General features: G+C 44.2%; 1 protein-coding gene across 1 annotated transcript in view; it reads right to left on the bottom strand.

Annotated features, from left to right (window-relative positions):
• LOC144785005 (blue-sensitive opsin-like) overlaps positions 1-19,019 on the bottom strand; it is a 114,840-nt gene that overhangs the window by 53,493 nt on the left and 42,328 nt on the right. The gene's annotated exons all lie outside the window — the stretch shown is intronic.

Genomic DNA, 19,019 nt, shown 5'->3' on the forward strand with positions numbered 1-19,019 from the left:
TCTGCGCTCCTCCAATCTTGGAGCTCAACATTTTAAAACTCTATTTAATTTGTATTATACCCCATCCAAGCTGTTTGACTGGGGGATGAGGGTTGATAGCGATTGCCCCAGATGTGGCAAAGGACCTGCAGATATTGTACATATGTTTTATGGGTGCGAGAAACTGAAACTAATTAAAACGGAGATAACGGCTTTCTTAGAGGGGCTCCTAGAAGTTAAAATAACTCTATCCCCAACACTATTGATTATTGGATGTGATATCAATCTAAAATTAAGGATTGAGGAGGAAGCTCTAATTTTTATAGCAGTAGCAGTACTCCGGTTATTAATATCAGCCGCCTGGAAAGATGTAGAGGCTCCAACATTTCAAATGTGGCTATGTAGGCTGCTGGGTATCCACAACATCGAGGGTGCTCTATATGAACTTAAGGGCTTAAAAACAAGAGAGATGGGGCTACGGCTGTGGGCACCAGTGGCTAGATGGAGAACTATAAGGATGAGGGGTCAGGGGAACGGGAGTTAATGGTGTTTTGCTTCTCCTTTTTAGTCTCTTTTCTCTATAATTTCTCTCACCCTAGTATGCTGTTACCAGAGACACTGAATAAAAGAATGGCTAAGAGTTAAAGTAATCTAACTATGAAAGATCTTCTCCCTTCATATTTCCTGATTTCTCTATATATCCATATATGTTCATAATCTGTTTATGTTTGCTAGTTTCGGCCTATTGTATGTTTACATCTGAATGAAATGTATATTGTTTTGTGATATGAATACACGTACTCTCAATTAAAAAAGAAAAAAAAAAAAAAGGAAGCATGCCTGTTCACAAGGCCTCTGACAGATCAAAGAAAGCATGCCTGTTCACAAGGTGTCCGAGTAAAAGGAAACATGCCTGTTCACAAGGCCTCTGACAGGTGAGAGGAAGTATGCCTGTTCACAAGGCATCTGACAGATCAAAGAAAGCATGCCTGTTCACAAGGCCTCTGACAGATCAAAGAAAGCATGCCTGTTCACAAGGCCTCTGACAGATCAAAGAAAGCATGCCTGTTCACAAGGCCTCTGACAGATCAAAGAAAGCATGCCTGTTCACAAGGTGTCCGAGTAAAAGGAAACATGCCTGTTCACAAGGCCTCTGACAGGTGAGAGGAAGTATGCCTGTTCACAAGGCATCTGACAGATCAAAGAAAGCATGCCTGTTCACAAGGCCTCTGACAGATCAAAGAAAGCATGCCTGTTCACAAGGCCTCTGACAGATCAAAGAAAGCATGCCTATTCACAAGGCATCTGACAGATCAAAAGAAAGCATGCCTGTTCACAAGGCCTCTGACAGATCAAAGAAAGCATGCCTGTTCACAAGGCCTCTGACAGATCAAAGAAAGCATGCCTGTTCACAAGGCCTCTGACAGATCAAAGAAAGCATGCCTGTTCACAAGGCCTCTCACAGATCAAAGAAAGCATGCCTGTTCACAAGGCCTCTGACAGATCAAAGAAAGCATGCCTGTTCACAAGGCCTCTGACAGATCAAAGGAAGCATGCCTGTTCACAAGGCATCTGACAGATCAAAGAAAGCATGCCTGTTCACAAGGCCTCTGACAGATCAAAGAAAGCATGCCTGTTCACAAGGCCTCTGACAGATCAAAGGAAGCATGCCTGTTCACAAGGTGTCTGAGTAAAAGGAAGCATGCATGTTCACAAGGTGTCTGAGTAAAAGGAAACATGCCTGTTCACAGGGTGTCTGAGTAAAAGGAAGCATGCCTGTTCACAAGGTGTCTGAGTAAAAGGAAACATGCCTGTTCACAAGGCCTCTGACGGATCAAAGGGAGCATGCCTGTTCACAAGGTGTCTGAGTAAAAGGGAGCATGCCTGTTCACAGGGTGTCTGAGTAAAAGGAAGCATGCATGTTCACAAGGTGTCTGAGTAAAAGGAAACATGCCTGTTCACAGGGTGTCTGAGTAAAAGGAAACATGCCTGTTCACAAGGCCTCTGACAGTTGAGAGGAAGTATGCCTGTTCAAGATGAGTCTGACAGGTAAAAGGAAGTATGCCTGCTCTTAAGGCATCTGACAGATCAAAGAAAGCATGCCTGTTCACAAGGTCTCTGACAGATCAAAGGGAGCATGCCTGTTCATAAGGTGTCTGAGTAAAAGGAAGCATGCCTGTTCACAAGGTGTCTGAGTAAAAGGAAGCATGCCTGTTCACAAGACCTCTGACAGGTGAGAGGAAGCATGCCTGTTCACAAGGTGTCTGAGTAAAAGGAAGCATGCCTGTTCACAAGGTGTCTGAGTAAAAGGAAGCATGCCTGTTCACAAGACCTCTGACAGGTGAGAGGAAGTATGCCTGTTCACAAGGTGTCTGGGTAAAAGACAACATGCCTGTTCGAAACGCATCTGACAGGCGAGAGCAAGCATGCCTGTTCACAAGGTGCTCAGTAAAATGATGCATGCCTGTTCCCAAGGCCTCTTTTGCCCTGCGCCTGCTCACACCGCCCTTGCCTGCTCTCTTGCTTTCGCCAGTGCTATAAATGGTGTGACCTTCCTTGTGCCTCCGGCCCCAGCCCCACCCTCACCTCTGCTTATCTCCTCAGTTAAAGCCTGTCTCCTGTCGCCAGGTAAGCCGCTGAGCCGCCTCTCCGCCTTGATTGCTGAGAGCAGGCGCTTTAACCTAATCCCGGCGGTAATTGGTGGATAAGCCTCACACTCGGAAGAGGCTTAGAGTGGCAGTGGATGGGCCAGAGGTCACCTTTGACTGACAGGAGAGGTGGCAGGGGTGGAGGGGGACCAGAGGTTTGTCAGTGAACAGCCAGGCTTGAATAAGGCCTGGCAAAGCCAGGAAGTCTCGCCTTTTGGCTTTGCAAATTACTATTCTAACTCCAGTGAGTGCAACAGTAGGGTAAGTGTTGGATAGTGTAGGGGTACAAATTACTATTCTAACTCCAGGGGGTGCAACAGTAGAGTAAGTGTTGGATAGCGTAGGGGTAAAAATTACTATTCTAACTCCAGGGGGTGCAACAGTAGGGTAAGTGTTGGATAGTGTAGGGGTAAAAAATACTATTCTAACTCCAGGGGGTGCAACAGTAGGGTAAGTGTTGGATAGCGTAGGGGTAAAAATTACTATTCTAACTCCAGGGGGTGCAACAGTAGAGTAAGTGTTGGATAGCGTAGGGGTAAAAATTACTATTCTAACTCCAGGGGGTGCAACAGTAGGGTAAGTGTTGGATAGTGTAGGGGTAAAAAATACTATTCTAACTCCAGGGGGTGCAACAGTAGGGTAAGTGTTGGATAGCGTAGGGGTAAAAATTACTATTCTAACTCCAGGGGGTGCAACAGTAGGGTAAGTGTTGGATAGTGTAGGGGTAAAAAATTACTATTCTAACTCCAGTGAGTGCAACAGTAGGGAAAGTGTTGGATAGCGTAGGGGTAAAAATTACTATTCTAACTCCAGGGGGTGCAACAGTAGAGTAAGTGTTGGATAGCGTAGGGGTAAAAATTACTATTCTGACTCCAGGGGGTGCAACAGTAGGGTAAGTGTTGGATAGCGTAGGGGTAAAAATTACTATTCTAACTCCAGGGGGTGCAACAGTAGAGTAAGTGCTGGATAGCGTAGGGGTAAAAATTACTATTCTAACTCCAGGGGGTGCAACAGTAGAGTAAGTGTTGGATAGCGTAGGGGTAAAAATTACTATTCTGACTCCAGGGGGTGCAACAGTAGGGTAAGTGTTGGATAGCGTAGGGGTGCAAATTACTATTCCCACTCCAGGGGGTGCAACAGTAGGATAAGTGTTGGATAGTGTAGGGGTAAAAATTACTATTCTAACTCCAGGGGATGCAACAGTAGGGTAAGTGTTGGATAGTGTAGGGGTAAAAATTACTATTCTAACTCCAGGGGGTGCAACAGTAGGGTAAGTGTTGGATAGTGTAGGGGTACTATGCGTTGTAATGGTGTGCGTTGTAATGGTATGTGTTGTAATGCCTGCATTGTAGTGACATGCGATGTAGTGTCATGCATTGTAAAGGTATGCGTTGTAATGCCTGCGTTGTAGTGACATGCGTTGCAGAGAATGTTGCGATGTAATGACTGCGTTGTAAGTGTAGTGCGATGTAATGGTTGCGTTGTAAAGGTTGTTCCCCGCTTTGCCAGTGCTTTTTTTCTGATGCTGTTTTGACATCAGCAAAAAGAAAACAGGGGTCTTATTTATCAAAGAGTTGCGTCACCCTTGCACCTAAAACCCTTGGGCGGACACAGTCTCTGCGCCCTGCCATGAAGCATGTGTAAGTGACCCGTGGCCCTGTGCCGCGAAGGGCTCTTCGAAGGTCCTTGAGCGCAACTAGGCATGGACTTTGTGGGGGTGGGGGGGTAACTGGTCAATCAATGGAGGTGGGGCTAACACTTCAAACAATGGGGTAGAGCCATCCTTAGAGTGAAAACAAGAAAACAGAGTGGAAAATTGTGCAGTCTAAACATATAGGTCAAACCAGACACCCGGCCCTATAAAAACAAACGGGCCTCATTTATGAGGCCTTGCGTCAGTTTTGCGCTTCCGATGCGTCACTTTTTGTGTTGCATCGGCGGCGCAAAACATGCCTCCTGTTGCACACTATTTACAAAGTGACGCATCTAAGCAGATGCGTCACTTTGCAAACCCCTGCGCTACATTGTACCTGCGTCAGGTATAATGTATGCAGGGGGGCGTTCCCCCGCAAAAAGCCTCATAGAAATGACGCAGTGAAATCTATGAGATTTCACTCCGTCACTTCTAGTACGCCGTTGCGTCAAAGTCTTGCACCTGCCTCACAGCAGGCGTAAGACTGACGCAGGTCCTTTCACATGGGGCTTGCCCCATGTGAAAGGACGCATTGCAGGAGTTGCGTCACTTTTGTGACACACTCCAGCATTGCGTCACTTTTGCACTTACATATACGTCAGAAATACTGACATATCTGTACCTCCTTGCGACATGATGCGTCATACATTAAATATGATGCATCAGGTATGTCGCAAGGAGGGCGCACTGAGAAGTGGCGCATCGCTGCTTTCACGCTGCGATGCGTCACTTTTCATAAATGAGGCCCAAACATGTTTTAGTGGATTTGACAATGTTTATAGACTATTGACAGAGATCCTTAAAAGGGGAAATGAATGCTTTGACAACTTAAAAGCAGCTTCTATACATTTCGAAACGCGTTGTTAATAACATGCTACCAGGGCGATAAATTCCAGAGATAACCTACGATAACAAAATTATCGCTAAGCACGGCCAGCGATAATTATCACTGACCATTGATAATATGCCCTATGTGAGTGCAGTCTGCCCTTCGTTTGAAGTGTTTTGTGTGTATATATGGGCAAAACATCCCAGTAAGCGTTGTAAATAAGGGTGTATGTGTGCTTACTCCTGGGTGTAGGAGAGAAGTGTGAGAACAGAAATGGCTGCAGCAGTCAAGACCTGCCATCTATAAAGTGGGCTCTGTAAGATCAGCCCGAACTGCATAGAACACAGGGCTTAGAAAGTGCACAGAGATGAAGTGAGCTAAACTTTGGAAGTGCAAAGCAAGGGGTTCAGGCAGGTACGAGGCCAAGGTTGCATCCTTTCAACCTCAAAAAAGTCACTCTGGGCCCAATTCACAGAACTAACTTAAGACAAAATCCTAAACTTACTACCATTTTCGTATTCACAGAAGGCACGAACTCATTTCAGTATTCACAGAAGTTAGGACTCCTAACTTTAGGACTCCTAAATGCCTTCTGTGAATACCGAAAGTCTTAAAATTAGGATTTTTCTCAGTTCAGGAGTCCTAAAGTTAGGACTCCTAACTTCTGTGAATACCGAAATGAGTAAGTGCCTTCTGTGAATACCAAACTGGTAGTAAGTTTAGGATTTTGTCTTAAGTTAGTTCCTTGAATCGGGCCCGAAGTGTGTAACTTCACAAGGCATACATCACCCACAATGCACTCTGATTACGCCAACAGTTATCTGGGATCAGGAAAGCAGACAGGCTTTGGAAGGAGGGACAGACTATCATTTTTCACTCCGATTCTATTAAAAAGTGCCTTATCTGATGAATAGGTTCAAAGCATTAAGAAAATAAAAAATCACTTTTTCTGCCAGATCTATGCCCTGGGACTCTCATGGGTTAGGAAAATACTATACAAATGTCAATACAATACATTATCACTGCCTCTCTCTATCACATCTTGATTGAATCTTGCGTTACTTATTTTGGGCTGATGTTAAAGTGTGCTGCAGTACTCCTGTATATTCATAGATGTGACTTGATGTTATAAATAGGCCTTTTGTCCCTGTTGTCCTATCCCCGGGGACTTTAACCCCTTCTACGCTCATGACGAGCTCAGCTCGTCATGAGTTACGCCTCTCGTATGCTCATGACGAGCTGAGCTCGTCATGTAACGCGGTTTTCCGCAAAAGTCAGCGCACAGCGGGAAAACCGCTAGCGCGCATGCGGTTAAGTCTGCCACCATGGCACCCATTACAAGTTGTACGGTACTGGTGGGGTGCAAAGTTTGCACCAATAATCACCATTATTGTGCTGTTAAACATCACCAGTACTGTGCATTTATAAGGCACACGCCCAGGAATGGGGAATTACTCTTCGGCCCTGGATTTACGAGGCAATCTCCATGATTTTTCTTTTTTCTGTGGGGTTTACCACTTGCATTTACCACCAGCTGTCAGCAGGTGGTGTATAAGGGGCTGAAATAAAAGTACACAGAGGGCTGTTGTAAGAAGGGGTAGCGAGAGGGTGAGGAGGATGAAGGTAGGTGTGGAGAATGTTGGCTGGCAGGTGGGGGCATGTAATTCCCCCATGCCTTGTCTGAGGTTTTATCACGAGTCATGAAAGGGTTCTGGGCTACGATGCAGCCTTTTCCACAGTGATTTTACCTGCTGGTAAAATTAGGTTTCTGTTCCCACAAAGTAAATAAGGGTGCAGTAACACTGGACCCCTTATAATTGTACAGAACAGAATTCCTCATGGAAATTCCATTCTGCACAGTTTTTGATCAGGACTCACGTATTTTATGAGCACTTTTCAAGTGGGCTGATCAGGCAGGCACAACAATATGAGGCAAGGGACGTAGGGCCATATTATCAAGAACGGCGCAAACATTATCACCGCTTTAGCGTAAGGAAACTGCAGCTAAAGTGGCGATAGGGGGCTTGATAATATGCCCAAGAGAATTCCAATAGAAGCCCAGGTTCTGGTGTCAAGTCCCTCGATCCGGCCACCGACACCCGCAATACTGGTATCGCATTGCAGACCAGCTCTACCCACAACTATTCGGATTTGCTCCACCGCGAGCTTTATTGGGGCTTTAACCACGCTCCTCATGCAATCTCTAGCGGCTCCACTGTGAGCCATGCAGTTATTCAGGGAAACATCCTTTACAACGCAACCTTTACAACGCACTACCATTATGACGCAACTATTACAACGCAAGTCATTACAACGACTTGCGCTGGAGGGCGCTCTAGGATAGGGAATAGTTTAATTACTATCCAACACCTTCCCTACTATCCACGGGGACTGGAGTTGGAATAGTAAATTAAACTATTCACTATCCAGCGCTCCCAACGCAAGTCGTTGTAACGACTTGCGTTGTAAAACTTGCGTCGTAATGGCATGCGTTGTAAAAGCGTCCGTTGTAATGTCATACATCCGTTATTCATGTCCCAGCTAGACTTTTCATATCGCTAAACCGGAACTGGAGCCCTAGAGCCCAATTCCTTATCGAAGGCAGCTTTTTTACATTCAGGCATGTATTAAAACCGTCCTGATGATGATCCCATTATCTCTTTAAAAGGGTCGTCGACCTATGGAATAGATTCACACGTAAAAACCATTGTGTTACATCAGTGGGAATAGTGTTATGGATAGCTTGTCATGTATTCTTATTAACTCAAAGCCTCCTTTGTCCTTTGCCTGAAATTCTTACTGTTCATATGTATTTGTCTTCTGTTTTGTGTTCTGGATGCAGGACTGCGTCACACTCTATTGTTTGTTGCTCTTCAAAATGTTGAAACATTTACTTGATTGATTAAATTTTGTGTCCGGCTGGACGCGGAACGGCCATGACAACGCGGGGATTACCACGCAATGCCATTACAACGCGGGGATTACAACGAAAGTCGTTACAACGACTTCCGCTGGAGGGCGCTGTTTGATAGGAAAAAGTTTAATTTTCTACCCAACACCTTCCCTACTGTCAACGTGGGCTGGAGTTGGAATAGAAAATTAAACTATTCCACTATCCAGCGCCCTCCAGCGAAAGTCGTTGTAACGACTTTCGTTGTAATCCCGGCGCTGTAATGGCACGCGTGGTAATACCACGCGTGGTCATGACATACAACCGGCTGGACACCGTGGAATATAGCACTAATCTTGGTCTAAATTTATTATTTTGTCATTAATGCTTTTTTAAGGACCATTGTTACCAATATAAAGTTGACACCCAGGGTCCTTATTTATATATTGGGTTCCCTTGTTTTCTTTAAACACGTAAACATAATAACATTCACAAATAACTATCACCAACTCTAAATTAAGGAGTTATGCATCATGTAGAATCGAAGGGCATAGGGAACCATACCTATGCAAGACCTTTTTAACTGTCCCTTAAAACCACAAAGGTTAGTGATGGAGGTAACGATAACATGGCACCAGCTATAGCAACGCGTAGCCACTGACCCTGGCGCAGTGCCATTTAAGATGTCTACAACACCTCCTTGTGTGTCTAGTGATTGTAGGAGTGACTGTACTTAGTCACCATACTAAATTATTAGTGTTGAACACAGACCCCCCCCTCTCTCTTGTGATGCTATGTTGGGAGAACAGCCATTACAACGCGGGGATTACCCCGCACTACCATTACAACGCGGGGATTACAACGAAAGTCGTTGCAACGACTTTCACTGGAGGGCGCTGTTGGATAGGGAATAGTTTAATTTTCTATGCAACACCTTCCCTACTGTCAACGTGGGCTGGAGTTGGAATAGAAAATTAAACTATTCCACTATCCAGCGCCCTCCAGCGAAAGTCGTTGTAACGACTTTCGTTGTAATCCCCGCGCTGTAATGGCATGCGGGGTAAAAGCCCGCGTTGTAATGACATACAACCCTATGTTGTACACTCCACTGGCTGGACTCTTGGTGTCATTGTGTTTCATCTGAGACGATTGGTCAGCCAATGACAAATTGTAAAGGTTCATACTACCCTCCCGCCCCTGCCTATCCAAGATACAGAATGGATGACTCCGATGAAACTAACAATGAATTTGCCCTTCTAAATCCCAAAGAAAATGGTAGGATTCCTTCTCTCTGCCTGGAGGAAGCAGCTCAAATCCTTTGGGTCTGCCCCTAAGATTGCCTCAACTGCTAAATCCCAAGGCTTTAATCTCGACTCAGGCTTCACTTCAGTCGTATCGCAGTTGCGGCGAGAGAGCTAGGCGTCCACTGAAGCTCATTTGAAACATGAGGCTTTTTCTTTCCATGAATGGTCGATGGTTCCTCAAAGAGCTAGCCAGGGCAATGCTCGCTCGCTCTTCCTCTTCTCAAAGCTGTCCTCCACTCTGCTGCTCGACTTGTCGCTGATACCAAGAAGTTCAGTCACTGAACTCCTGCGCGTTGGCTACCTCTGGAATCAAGAACCACGGATAAGACGCCCCAACTTAGCTATAATGCTGTCCACGTGGACAATTCCAAGTATCTCACCAAAAAGTAAAGATGCAGTGAGAGATTCAAAGAGGGAAACTCACAAACAAGGGGTGCGTGGAACTGCGGCTTCTCTGGTGCTGCTGGGAAATCTGGAATGCCGGACCTACTCACATCAGGCTTTGCACCTTCTCTTACTGTCTTCAAAAACCATCTCAAGATTCATCTATTGAGTTGACTAAATACCTCATAGCTCTAGTAAGTCTCTTAAAATCTACCACCACCCAAGCCCAAAGTGGCCCCCCTCCCAGCAACTGTACCACTCGCACTTATTTTATATGTGTATTTGCGTTCTCCTGAATTACAAACCCTTTATATTTAAGCCATTTGTGATTAATGACCGGTACATTTGTGTCTATTGTGATTTAACACCTGGTCTATTTATACCCTCCATGATTACAGCCAATGCATGTTTATACCCTCTGTGATTACAGACGATCCATGTTTATACCCTCTGTGATTACAGACGATCCATGTTTATACCCTCTGTGATTACAGACGATGCATGTTTATACCCTCTGTGATTACAGACGATGCATGTTTATACCCTCTGTGATTACAGACGATCCATGTTTATACCCTCTGTGATTACAGACGATGCATGTTTATACCCTCTGTGATTACAGACGATCCATGTTTATACCCTCTGTGATTACAGACAATGCATGTTTATACCCTCCGTGATTAAAGACTATACCCTCTGTGATTACAGACGATGCATGTTTATACCCTCTGTGAATACAGACGATGCATGTTTATACCCTCTGTGATTACAGACGATGCATGTTTATACCCTCTGTGAATACAGACAATGCATGTTTATACCCTCTGTGAATACAGACGATGCATGTTTATACCCTCTGTGATTACAGACGATGCATGTTTATACCCTCTGTGATTACAGACGATGCATGTTTATACCCTCTGTGATTACAGACGATCCATGTTTATACCCTCTGTGATTACAGACGATGCATGTTTATACCCTCTGTGATTACAGACAATGCATGTTTATACCCTCTGTGATTACAGACGATGCATGTTTATACCCTCTGTAATTACAGACGATCCATGTTTATACCCTCTGTGATTACAGACCATGCATGTTTATACCCTCTGTGATTACAGACCATGCATGTTTATACCCTCTGTGATTACAGACCATGCATGTTTATACCCTCTGTGATTACAGATCATGCATGTTTATACCCTCTGTGATTACAGACGATGCATGTTTATACCCTCTGTGATTACAGACGATGCATGTTTATACCCTCTGTGATTACAGACGATGCATGTTTATACCCTCTGTGAATACAGACGATGCATGTTTATACCCTCTGTGATTACAGGCCATGCATGTTTATACCCTCTGTGATTACAGACCATGCATGTTTATACCCTCTGTGATTACTGACGATCCATGATTACAGACGATGCATGTTTATACCCTCTGTGATTACAGACGATGCATGTTTATACCCTCTTTGATTACAGACGATGCATGTTTATACCCTCTGTGAATACAGACAATGCATGTTTATACCCTCTGTGATTACAGACGATCCATGTTTATACCCTCTGTGATTACAGACGATGCATGTTTATTCCCTCTGTGATTACAGACGATGCATGTTTATACCATCTGTCATTACAGACGATGCATGTTTATACCCTCTGTGATTACAGGCCATGCATGTTTATACCATCTGTCATTACAGACGATGCATGTTTATACCCTCTCTGATTACAGACGATGCATGTTTATACCATCTGTCATTACAGACGATGCATGTTTATACCCTCTCTGATTACAGACGATGCATGTTTATACCATCTGTGATTAAAGACCCGTATGTTTATGACCTATGTGATTACACACTCTGTATGTTAATGGCCTCTGTGATTATAGATCCTGTAAATGTGTGCCCTCTCTGACTATGGAACCTGTATAATAATAGCATTTGTGATTACAGACCCTGAGTGTCCATGGACTCAGGCCCCTGTATTATCCACTCTGTGATTACAGACCCAGTAAGTCTATTATTACACACCCTAAATATTTATAACTTCTTTTATTACAGACACTGTACATTTGTGGCCCCTGTGATTACACATACTACTCATGTAAGCCATATGTGAGTACTAACACTGTGTATTTGTGACCTCTGTGATTAGTGACCGTGTATACCTGTGCCCTTTGTTATTTTTGTATCTTTGTGCATTTTGTGTGTGATTACACAATTTGCATATGTATTCCCTCTGTGATTACAGACGCGGTATATTTATACCGTGTGTGATTGCAGACCTGTATGTTTATGGTCTCTTTGATGACAGACCCTGAGTTGTGGGGCTCTCTGTGATCACGGACCCTGTATATTTATACTCTTTGCTGTCCATGCTTTATCAGTCGTTGTTACTTCATCATTCTTAGTTTTCACTCGAGACAGCGCATGCACTGTCGATTAAATCTTTTGCAAACCCCCAACAGATCTTAAAACGGGCTGAGAGCCATCCATTATTTACCATTGCTTACCATTGGCTGGCTTTGACATCACTCTTGTGTCCTTACTTCTTATTGGTCAGGGCCTCTTGCTCACCCCCTGCTTCCTCTAGGTGCTTCCAGTGTATGTCCCTGCCAGGGAGCATGGACCAAGTACTGTTTCCTGTCTACAACTGGTATCCTTCCACCGGCTGCGCGCTTCTGCGGGTACTTTTCTTTTACTGTTTCCATGCACGCTGTAAGAGTTCATGAGTCTGCGGTCTGTCTCTTTCCCTCCGCCCACTATCAGTGCTCTTGCCCCAACCACCCCCCTGCCCTCCTCCTGTTGTCCACTCTGCTGCCTCCCTCCTCCCCTGCATCTCAACCATGTTGCTTCCTAGCCCTGTTCCCTCTGTCCTTTGTATTGTTGCTCTGTTCCACCTTCCCCACACCTCCCTCATTTTGCTTGCCCCCACTCTCCTCCCACTCTCCCATATGTGCCTGCCCCCAACACGCTTCCTCCAACCTTGAGCCTTCTGGTCCTGCCACAAAAACATTAACAAAGTCAAATAGCACTCGCATACACAAAAATAAAGATCTATGTGGCTTTAGCACTGTTTTCTTATATGTTGCTAAATTTGTGGCACATACGGATAGATTAGATGTTAATCCGTACAATCATGTGTCGTGTTGTTGATCTGCACAAATTAGCATGTGATGAAGAGAGTGTATTGTCTGTTGTGTTCTCTCTGTTTATTATTGATATATAATTTGTTGATTTCATTTTTTAATTTGTGATATTACTCATCAATTTTTAACATAAGAAAACATGGCCATCAATGTAAATGTAATGTAAATTGATACTTGTATAGCGCACTACTCACCCGCAAGGGTCTCAAGGCGCTTGTACGAATACCACTGTGGAACCCATCCTGGCTTTCCCTATGAGGTGTCCACTCCTGGGCACCCCCAAGGTGAAGCCAGGCATCCTAGTGCTGTTGGGGCCGTTGTGGAGATTAAGCAAGCTATTGCCCAGAGTTGCAGAGTGGGTCCCATGGTTAGAATAGTCACCGAGGCGAGAATTATCAGGTCAGTGGAATTTTTGAGCCCAAGACCCGCCGAGGCGGGGAATTGAACCCTGGTCCCGGGCTAGACCTCTGCATCAGGGTCTGCCGCTCTAACCACTGAGCCACACTTCTCCACTCTTCAATGCTGTACCTGTACGGGCCATCGAGTTCTTATGATGTAATGTGAGATTTTTATTAAAGATTTGATACTGTTTACATTTTTTTTTTGTTAGTTTCGTTTTTTTGTCCATAATTTTAGCAAGAATAATAAACAGAGAAATATATTAATGTGATGTGCCTGATCATGTAATAACCCGCTAACTAGCAAATACTGTGCATTGTAACAATCTACCTTCCTCTTGCACGCCAAGCTAAAGGGCAAAGTATGCGGCAGAAAACAGCAATAATCCTATAATATAGGAACCTAAGGGGGCATATTTACAACTTCTGGCGCATCTCTGCGAATCAGCAGGGATGCGCCAGAAGAGTTGCGACGCATCTGCCCACCCGTGCGCCACCACTGATGCGCCATATTTACAATGTGGCGCACCGCAGCGCACGGATGAGCAGATGCGTGTCGCATCCTCCGGCGGAAAGGCGGCGCATTGCTGGAGTCGCGACGCACGTGCGACGCAGCTCCAGCAAGGCTCAGGTGCCCCTATTCCTAACATGCTGCGTCAATCCATATGCCTGCTTCAAGCAGGCGCAGGGTTTTGATGCAGCATGGACGTAAAAGTGACTGAGTGAAATCTTGTAGATTTCACTCAGCCACTTTTCAGCGGCGTTCCTGCTCCGGAACGCCCCCCCCCTGTCACGGAACACACACATGTGGTGCAGGGCTTCACAGCGTGACGCATCTCCCTAGATGCGTCACGTTGTAAATACCCCGCAGCATGGCGCTGGCTTTGCGCCACCGCTGCGTCACAAAAGTGACACAGCGGCGACGCAAATGTGGCATACGGATCTTGTAAATCTGCCCCAAGGTGTATAACAACCAGTGGCAAAAACACAAAACAATGGAATCCCCCCGCAGATTGTGATGAAGGGCCCCAGGGTCTCCCATATCTTGCAGATGTTCGGTGCTTTAAGTAGGATGAAACAAGTAAAGAGAGGGGTCTCTTAAATGGGCGGGACCTTAATTAAGGGGGTGGCTTAAACATGTAAAGTACATTTCTGTGATTTTCATAGTGTGCCACCCAACCGGTATTTGGTTCCTCTCTGTGCTTTCTGTTATTGAATCCAGACATAACACAGTAACTGGCGTACACCTAAAATAACCCAGAACTATTGGATTTATCAATGGTTGTTAGCTGTTTAAGATAAACGAGTAGCAACAGTTATTTTGATGTAAATAAATAAAATGTAATGTTTCAATTTTGAAGTTGTGAGACTGAGTTAAGCATCACTGAGGCCTGTGGAAAGGATCAGTGACTGCAAAGTATCTCAGACATGTCTGTTATGTTCCCTCTATGTTAGACATGTAGGCCCTGTTTCTCTCCACATCTCGTCCATCTGAATATCTTAAACCTCATCTCTTTCTTACTTTCTTTCACACATTTGCACAAACTCGAAACTGCAACTGGAATATGTGACCATTACTCTGTGCGCTCTGCAGAGAGGCCAATGATTGGATGACCATGAATTACTTTAACGTTTATTACATTCATCTATCCTAAATCGATCAGTGTTTTTGCCATTACAGTCAAGGGCATAAATATATAAGGCCCTATAGGGGCCCATTTCAATATCTTTTGTTAATTACTACCTGGTCTGGGACCCGAAGGGACCCGGCCCCCTTAAAACCCTGATAATATTCAATAATCTTAAAATGAAAGGGTGCCCTCTGAAGGGTTGGGGGCCCGCCTGCACAGCAGGGGCTGCAGGTGACTGTCTCACACCCTTGCTAACAATGACTAAAAGTCACGCATTTAGAGTGAGGAAAGCATGTTCTTTATGTGTATAGGGAAAACAGAAACACAGTGACCTCAAGATGGCAGCATTGCATAAGCAACAAAGCAGGTGAGGATTTAAAGGCAGTTTATGCTGGATCTGTTCTCATTTGTATTTTAAGGGAGGGTTTCCGGTGTTACCTTACGGTTCCTATTATATGCCTCAAGCGGATTCTTCACAAACAAGCATTGGCAATGCCAAGCGGTCTGGTGGCTCTTCAATCACTAATAAATTTAGGCACTCAGTAAGTCAGCAAAATGTATTCTGTCACTCATGCTTGAACTCATTCATCCCATCATCCATCCACTGACACAGTCTTGCACTTACCCATTAGCAATAAAACAGACACACAAACTCAACTAACATATAGGAGAAAAATTGAAAGAATAAAAGTTGGTGGACATATGCTTGCAATAAAAAAAAAATTAAAAATAGTTGTGAGTGACTGTCTTGCAAGTGCATTGTACATATTTTATCATTGTTTACACATGTAAAGTAAATTGTTGGCCATCTTGGAGCAAAGAAATAATAATACACCATGCACAATGCCATTCCAGAATGGCCGCTCAGTAAACATCTCGCTGGCGGCCATCTTGAAATGCTTTACTGTATCACTGTTATACTGATTGGCTTACATAAGGCTTATAAACATGGTGGCCATCTTTGAACAGTTAAAACAAGGATACACTATGGACAATACCATTCCAAGGTGGCCGTCCAGTTTAGAAACAGTGACCACACAGGATGCAGCACGTTAGAAATGAAGTGAGCAATAAGCAAGCTGCCTTGTAGGACTGTCTTGGGAGGGGCAGCGGGCTCTTAGGATAGTAAGAGAGAAGAAACATAGAAATGAAAGAGGACATAATGTTAAAATGGATCACTAAAGGACTGGCCACCAGCCCAGACACTGAAGTGCACTCATTTTCAGGCAAACATGCAAATGTTGGGGAACACCCTTTACAACGCGGATGTTACCCCGCAGTACTGTTACGACGCGTCTTTTACAACGCAAGTCGTAACCACGACTTGCGCTGGAGGGCGCTCAAGGACAAGGAATAGTAGATTTACTATTCCAACACCTTCCCTACTGTACGTAGGCTGGTGTTGGAATAGTAAATGTAACTATTCTAAGTCCAGCACGAATACAGCGCAAGTCGTAGTAACGATTTGCGTTGTAAAAAACGCGTTGTAACGGTACACGTGGTAATACCACGCGTTGTACCGTCGTACATCCGCAAATGTTATGAGACAAAATGCCATTGCCGAAATGGGCTAACTCATTCCCCTACGCGTTATGCTGAGGAATATAATGTGAATGACATCCAAATAAACAGGAGAGGGAAGACCTAAAAACCCTCTATGTATGCATATGTATGCAGAGTCTTTATGTGTTTTTCCATTACAGGGGCAGGAAGACAACTACACCTGCCAGGCCCTCCAACAGGGTCTAGCAAGGATTATCGCATTTAAAATCGTCTACCCCTGGGGTTTGGTATAGGAAGTAACCAACACCAAACTTTTGCAAACTACAGTAATCTGTGTGACTACATGTAACAAAGGCCTCTCTGTGTAATATCAGTCCACCCTTAGACACATTAAGGCTTTAAAATACGATTTTCACAATAAATAAGTCAGGCCTAGTACTTGTTGTCAATTGTCATAATAATAAACAGATCAGACCTACAGTAGCTCACATGACTTTTCATAATGAAACAATCAGGAATATACGCTTTATAAGTGACCCATCACGTAAACCAACTTGGGGGCATATTATCAACGGCCAGCGATAATTATCGCTGGCCGTGCTTAGCAATAATTTTGTTATCGCAGGCTATCTCTGGAATTTATCGCCCTGGTAGCTCGTTATTTTCAACGCGTTTCTCCAAGGCGATAAAGATTCCAGAGATAGCGAGGTTATTGCCGTTTTGCAGGGAACATCACTGGTTTTTCAGCGATGTTCCCTGCAAAACGGCGATAACCTTGCTGATACGACCCACAGGGTTGTTTCAGCATAATCCACCCCAATGTTAGGGATAGGTAAGTCTGCATTTTCTCCAAAAACTAACGTGTGCTAAAATGCTGGGGCAGCCTTGTAAATATCGATATGTGAACATCAGCGATATTTGCAAGGTAGTCCATCCGGGGAACGCCCAGTGACACCCACTTTGCATCTCAGAGATGCAAAGGGAGGCGTTAGGAAAAAGGGTGCTAACATGCGATTATGCATGTTAGCCCCTCTTGTAAATAGGGCGATAGTTTTATCTCAGCGGAGATAAAGCCCTTGTAAATATGCCCCTCAACCTACTATACTAAGCATAAGCTCTCCTACGGTGTAACCCTCAACTATACGGGCATGAAAATTGGGAATATGTACAAAATTAGAGTTGGAAAGATTATCAACAAAAATATACAGCCCTTCCTAGGATGGCCTTCCAAGAATTCTCGCTAACAAATCTATTTGCAAGCTTTTATCAGAGAGGGAACAACACAAACCGCTTGCTTATTCTAGTAATTTACGATAACCTATGTAACGCAATACCAGACTGCAGACCGATTCATTTTGCCATGACTATCCACCCTTATAGGCCTGTTGGCTTTAACATATGGATTTCACAATCAATACCCCAGGCCTACTGTCCTGGTCATCTTAATAAACAGATCTGTCCTATGGCATGTGACATAACTTTCCCAGCTAACCTAATCAGGTCTGTAACCTGTATTCTTGGCTTGACACCGTCATTGATTCAGGCCTAGCGTATCAGGCATAAGGTTTCTCACGCCGCAGCTGTCAGGCAAACAGACAGCAACGTTACAAATATGGATAACATTTCAATTGGCAAAACAACATTCAACCCCTTTGAAAAGGGTTTAACAGATATTATCCCTTTGCAAATCTTCAAGTCCAACTGTTTGTCAGAAGGGGTACCCAAACCAAACCTCTTGCCTCCTATGGTAACCTGTGAGAGCCCCTTTATGAAACCCTGACTACAAGCTTTAACCGAGTAGTGACAATCCACTCTTAAACACCGATCGCCTATAAATCTGCTTCTCACAGTGAATAAGTCAGACCTACTGCCTTTATCGTAACTTTTCATAATAAACAATGCAGGCTGATAGCTTTGATCAATGACTTGACACCATAACCTCCTCAGTCCTGCTGTGTTAGGCTTTCCCACCAGGCCAACCTTGCTATACAAGCACTCCTGTTCAGCAGAAGCACACACCTACATCACAATCTGTAGTCAAGGAAGCCAACATTTAGGCAGAGTCAAAGCCCTGCTCTCAGGGACCTATCCAAGCCCCGGTCTCAGGGGCCGCCGCCTATCCACAAAGGTAAATATGCAATTGCATATTTACTCATGTGCATATTTACTATCACACTTAGGTATAACGCTTTTTTGCTATTCACCATTTCTGAGTGTAAAGTTCCACCCCGGTGTAGACTTGCATGCCCCCCCCTCAAATCAGTGTGAGGAGCCTCCTACAATAGGATTTAACAAGTGTAAAGTTACTATTAGTAGCATAGTACATGTGGGTGCAGATTACTGTCACTGTGGCAAAGATCTCCCAATTGTAAACCACAGGGGAAATTATTAAAGTTGTTGTTGTCTAATTTTATAACAAATGTATTGGGACAGGTAATATCTTAAATTAACTGTAAGAAATAATCAGTTGACATGATGAAATGTTCAATATATATGCATTTGTACTGGAACTATAATCTAGAAAACAGTTTTGTAGTTTATATCGCAGTATGTCTTCACTGTTCATTACCTGTGTAGTTCAAGTAATCACAT

This window comes from Lissotriton helveticus, chromosome 10 (assembly GCF_964261635.1).
Source record: "Lissotriton helveticus chromosome 10, aLisHel1.1, whole genome shotgun sequence".
NCBI classification, from domain to species: domain Eukaryota; kingdom Metazoa; phylum Chordata; class Amphibia; order Caudata; family Salamandridae; genus Lissotriton; species Lissotriton helveticus.